The following is a 6,325-nucleotide window of genomic DNA, read 5'->3' on the forward strand; positions in this document are numbered from 1 at the left end:
CCGCTTTCGCCAATGTACACCGATTCGCAGTCGGCCCATGGGATCTTGTAGACCACACCAGGAAAACGTTGCCGAGGGAGAGGATCCTTCACATTTAGCAAGTCACCCTTAAGCTTGCTTGCTGGCACGTGCGCGATCTGGACACCACGTTTTCTAAACACGCGAGCTAGGGCTTCGCTTACACCTTGAATGTACGGAATCGCTGCGCGCTGCCGTGTTGACGCTGTATTATCAATGGCTTGACTGTTTTGCTGCTGGTTATGCATGATGAACTTAGTTGCCTTCTTAATAAATGTTTAGGACATCCAGTCTTGATGAGGTCATTTTCAATGGTCTGGAGCTCCGCCTGCAGGCTTCTTGCATCGGAACAGGTGCGAATGGCTCGTTGAACTAAAGAACGAAGCGCTACCGGATGAACTGACTCGTAGTCAAGGTATCTACCGGAGTGAGTTGGCTTTCGGTACACGGCGAAGGCGAGGCCTGTGGGAGCACGCTTTACAAGTGCGTCCAAGAAAGGAAGGCAACCGTCTTTCTCTTCTTCCACCGTGAACTTGATGGAAGGCTCGATGCCATTTAAGCAGTCAAGGAAAGGTTGCACGTTCTTCTTCTTGATAACGCAGAAGCAGTCGTCGACGTATCTCAGAAAGACCTTGGGTATCGGCTGAAACGATTCCAATGCCTTGTTTTCAATTGCTTCCATTGTTACATTTGCGGTCGTGACTGAAATGGATGCTCCCATAGCGGTGCCGAAAACTTTCCTGTAGAAATGCGATAGCAACAAATTAGAATGTAACGCGAAGAACGGAAAACAGCTCGAAATTGCCAGCGCGACGCTCTAGCCCAAAGGACGCACGAAAAGAACGCACACAGGACGAGCGCGAACTATCATGTGTCACAGCTCGACACGTGAAGCGCACTGGTCAATCATAAAGCAGGACGCACGAAACGAACGAACAAGTACACACAGGACGAGCGCGAACTAGCTGTCACAGTTACTTATTTCTGTAAGAACAGCGCGCTCCTTTCGCAAACGCGGCCGCTGAAGCGAGCGAAGTGACCGTACTGTGTGACTTCAGCGCGGATATCGCGGGGAAAGCAAAAGGCAAGCAACCCCCGCTCCACTCCCCCACCCGCCCCCTTCTTTGCTCGAGATAAGCGCACGAAGGCTACCACGCCCTGTAAGGCGAAGAGCAACGGCGTTCGCAGGAGCGGGGCGATGACCGTTAAAGCTAAAGTCACTAGAAAAATTGATCTATTTGTGACTGTATTTAAGGCGCGCCATCTCTGTGGTGACAAAGAAAGGATGCTGAAGTAAATGGTGTATAACATCAAAGAAACTGCGCGACGAAAACACGGACAGAGGAAGGCAAGTACAAACACAGCGCAAACTTTCAAGTGAATTTGTGCCACGGCATCTGCTTATATATTGCCACAGTATACATCACTCATGCGAACAAATGGACACGACGCGAAAAGACCGCGCATGCATAAAAATGAGTAAAACAAACAGTTACACGTTAGAAGATTTTAGGGACGCAAGCTCTTTTCAGTGAGGGCCAGTGATGGTGAGCTAACGCACAAATCACCTAATTTTGTAATCGCATCTGCCTGTCCCTTCGCGAATTAGCTGCGCTCTGCCGCGTGAAACGACCGTACCCAGAGCAAAGGAAGGGAGACAGCCACAATCTCGACAGTGGATCGCAAAAAACCACCGGTGCCATTTTTTACGTTGCTGTGGTGTTCACGTAGCCGGTCATTCAGGCATCGCCCTGCTTGCCCACCGCCGCGTGATGAACAACACACGGTGCGGAGTGCCGCGTCGCGGCGCAGGCAGTGGGTGAGAGCGTGGAAGCGGAGTTGATAGCTGTCACCGCATTGCGCTACGAGGGCGCCAGTAGTAGGGGAGGGCAGGGAAGGCCAGAGCCATATATACCCTTCGGGAGAGTTTGGCGATTCTTTCATCTCGCCATTCTCCGCGCCCCCCCCAGCGCCGCCCTCTTCTCGTGACGTAAACCCTCTCTCCTCTCCAGCGGCGGCGGGCGGCACGCGGCGCGGAGTCTGGCGGAGCCGCAACGGCGCGCCGCATTTACACGATTGCTGAGGAGCGCACGTAGGTTGAGAAACTCTTGTGCGAAGCCGCGTATGGTCTAGCGCGCGTATTCATGGCGACTGCTCCTCGCATTCATGCGTGAATTTGTGGCTGTTGTTGCGCGATTTGCTGCTCAAACAGCAGCGCGCGGGGTTTCCGTCTTTTTAGGCTTCCCAAGGAAAAGAAGCGACGACGTCTTTGTATTCGAAACATCAGAAGCAGCAAATGGACCCCGACCGACTGCTCCGTGTTATGCGAGATACGTACTTGAACATTTCACTTCAATATTGATGGTATTGTAAACGGCGCACCATTAGCAGAAACCGATTATTCGTTGTGCAATGGGGCCCTTTCAGGCACACAAACTTTAAAAATCATTTTCTCACGCTGAAAAAAGGAGTTTGATTGTTTGCGTTTTGAACGCTTGGGCAGATCGAAATTTTGCGGCGATCACGCTATAAGTGTCAAGCCTGGTGTGTTGAGTTTGCGTAATTTATCGCTCGTTCTGAGCACGAGCTTGGGATGTTACCGTGATGTTGTGAGGGAAAGATTTATTTCGATATCGCAGATTAGTGCCGCCGTGCGTCAGCTGCGGCGCTTATCTGGCATGTGTTGTACGTTATGTGGTCTGCGTTTCTGTGAATGCCACCCCATGGTGTCATTTACCGTTGTGTGCCGCTTGTGCACATGCTACCAATTTCAGGCTTAAATCGCGGACGTAAATTAATCCGCGCCTCTGTGCTAAGCGAATGCGCCTTGCGCTTTTTAGTCATGCACATATAGTGCACGATGTCTGCGCTTGTGCAGGAAGCTCTTCTACTATAGCCAGGGACCCCCATGTGCTCGATGAACTTTCGTAGTTAGGAAGTATAGAGCGTGAAGAAGTTGAGCAGAGAAATGATTTACTAAAGTGCATCGACAGGATGTCCGCTATCAAAGACTAGCAGAGTGAAGTATTGTTTTCATTCTTCTAGGGGCACTGCACCTACTCTGGTGAAAACCTTAGATGTCTCAGCAAATGCGAGAATTAACCGCCGGCGTCCCCGGCGTCGGCGTCCCCGGCGGCGGCGTCAACACGAGGGATGTGAAAAATCATTACGTAATCACGTCACCATACGACCAAAGCTTTTGACGTCGAATAACGGGACTTCACGCGATGACGTCATCACACGACTTCACCGATTTTCACTGTCTTCGTGATCTGCCCACCGATCACGGAGGCAGTGCGAAACCAGATGAAATGTAGGAAGCTTGCAGTGCTTCCGATCTTGGAGGCAGTGCAAAACCACCTTAGGTCCACAAAGCTTTCGGAGGGGGGGTGGGGGAGGAACAATACATCGGCTGAAGAAAAGGAAGACGGCTTTCGCCTTCGAGTGGTCTTGGGCAAATGCGTAAGGGTCATTCCATGCCAAATCACCCAGCGTTTCTCCGACCATCACAAATGTATTGTGTCTAAAAGAAGAAGGCATTCATGGTGGCTAGAGCTGCGCCAACCAAAAGAGGCAGGCGGCTTATTTCGAGCCCTTTTTAAAGCGAGCGATATGAAGAGAGGAAAGGGAACAAAGGAGGACAGACTGAGTGTGACGTACACACACTGGTAAGCTGCAATCTGATACATCTTCTCTTCCTGATTCAATAAAAACCACATGTTCGGAAACTTGGTGAAAGTTTGTGTCGTAATGCAATCGTCGAGGTTCCGTACGTTTCCTGGTCGACTTTCGTACATCAGAAAAGTTGTGACCTTCATGGTCGGCACCTTGCGTTATAGTTGTGTGCTCCACCATGCCTTCTTGGTCTCGGTGCGATTGTATGCATACCTCTGGCAAGTACTGCACCCCCGAATGAAGGAGTCAATCGCATTGCCGAGTCCAGGCCAGAATACCAATCTGCGTGCTCTCCCCTTGCATTTATTTAGTCCGAGGTGTCCATCATGTATTCGTCGAAGAATTTCTCCTCTCATTGTTTTGGGTATTAACACTTTGCAGCCCTTGAGTAGTGCTCCTTCTACCACTGACAGCTCTCCGGCAAAGGGCTTGAGTTCACCTTCGATGGCTTCACCCCGCGAGATTCGTTCTCTCACCTCGCTCAAATACGGGTCATTCCTGGTTTCCTTTTCCAGGCGTACTTTCATTGGCGTGCTTACGATGCCGGAGACGACCTCTGTCGCATGGATGTCGACGTCTGTCAAGGCACTCGATGACTGCGATGGCACAGGTGCACGCGACAACATGTCCACCAGAACCAGGTCATTGCCAGGCACGAACTGCAAAGTGTAATCATATTGCAAAAGCCTGACGAAAAAACGCTGCAATCGTGATGGCATGTCTCCAATGCCTTTTTGATAAATGGCCAGCAGGGGCCTATGGTCAGTTTCGATCCATACCTTTCGACCATAAACAAAATGATGGAACTTTTCGCATGCAAACACTATTCGCGGCGAGATCGACCTATAGGTGGCAGCACCGTCACCCCGCTAGTGTGGATACTGGTTTCTTGTGGTGTGTGTAGAAGTGCACGAAGCTTCTGTTTTCACATCGTGATTTTGTGTTCCGTACCCGCAGAAAACTCTTCGTTATCGATGGTGAGGTTTTATTCGGTGCCACAATGCCGCACATACTGCACAGAGCCAGGGATAAGCTTCCATTTTTATCCCACCGACGCGGAACGTCGCCGACTGTGGCTCGTTAGGCTTCGTAACGGCAAGACGCCTTCCAAGTATGCGATAATGTGCAGCAAGCACTTCGACGACGGTGCATTCAAGCGTTCGCAGACGAGAAAGAATGGTGAGTAGTCAGCGATAACTTCGCTGATGTGTGCATTTATATACTTGTTGCTGCTGTGCACTACGAGCGCGAAGACGGTCGCAGTAAGCGAACGCTCGGGGAAGCTTCCCTGTGCTTTGATTTTCGTACACTTCCGCAGGAAATTTAAGCGAGAATCAATCGAGAAAGAAGAAATTAATTCATGAAATTTATTCTTTGTCATTCATGTACCGTCTGCGCTGTGAATGCAAAGTTGCGTCCAATGGAGTTTGATAAAAACCCGCCTTGGCATCTAGGCGCGAAAAAAAGTTTGCACTTGACAGCTCTGCCTCAATCTCTTCCCTTGTTGGCATAGAGTAGTGCTCACGCTTCATGTTCTTGTTTATATCCCTCGGATCCATGCAGACACGAAGGGCCCCATCTTTCTTACGCGTATTAACAAGAGGGGTCACTCATTCTGTCGGTTCGTCGACCTTCTTGATAATGGAGGCCGTTTCCATGCGTTCCAGTTCTTGTCGAAGAGCCTCCCTGAGGGCCAACAGTACCCGTCGGGCAAGGTGCACGATTGGAACAGCATCCTCCCGCAGTACCATCCGGTATCGCCTTCCGACACAGCCCGTACCCTGAAATAAGTCTGGAAAGGCCTTTTCTGGTGCCGGCTCGCTCCACCTAACCGAATCCACAGCTTCCGGGACAAGCCCAAATTGCTGCCATGCGTGCAGCCCTAATATGGCCTGGCGACCCTTTTTGACTAGGAAGAAGGTCACAGCCTTTGTCACGTCGTTTAGTAGCAACAGTTCTCTGCCACATTCGACATGCTTGATGGCACTGCCAATGTAAGCCTTCAAAACTGCACTGCTTCTCTGCAGGCCTGCTGCTGTCTTGAAACGGCGGAAAAGAGACCATGGAATTATGTTGGCTTGTGAACCTGTGTCCACTTTGAATCTGATTTCCTGGCCGCCTATCTTTCCGCTCACCGTCCAGTCTGCGCTTTCCCCGTCGCTTACACCGTAGACACCGATGTGCAAAATGTCAAATCCGTCATCTGCCTCAACTTCTTGTACTTGGTCGATGTGTCGCCTCGGGCGCCACTTGCAGCATATGGCAAAATGGTTCGGCTTATTGCAAGCAAAGCATGCCTTGCCATATGCTGGACACTGCCTTTGCGCATGCTCCTTGGTGCACTGTAGGCACCGAAATTTTTTTTGGTTCTGCTCTGCCCGGTGGGCGTAGTCTATTTGAAGCGTTTGACTTGACCAAGGAGCATTCTGTCGTGCTGAAACCTCGGCAACTTTACACATCTGCTCCGCCTTCTGTAAGGTTAAGCCCTTTCCTCGCAGCATCTTCTCCCTGATCTTCGGGTTGTTTGTGCAAAAACAACTTGATCATGGATTCTTCTAGCGTGCCGAAACTGCATAGCTTCGCCTGTTCTTTAGCTCTCGCAAATAATGCTCAAACGGCTCTCCTTCCTTCT

This window comes from Rhipicephalus sanguineus, unplaced genomic scaffold (genome assembly GCF_013339695.2).
Source record: "Rhipicephalus sanguineus isolate Rsan-2018 unplaced genomic scaffold, BIME_Rsan_1.4 Seq362, whole genome shotgun sequence".
In the NCBI taxonomy this organism is placed as follows: domain Eukaryota; kingdom Metazoa; phylum Arthropoda; class Arachnida; order Ixodida; family Ixodidae; genus Rhipicephalus; species Rhipicephalus sanguineus.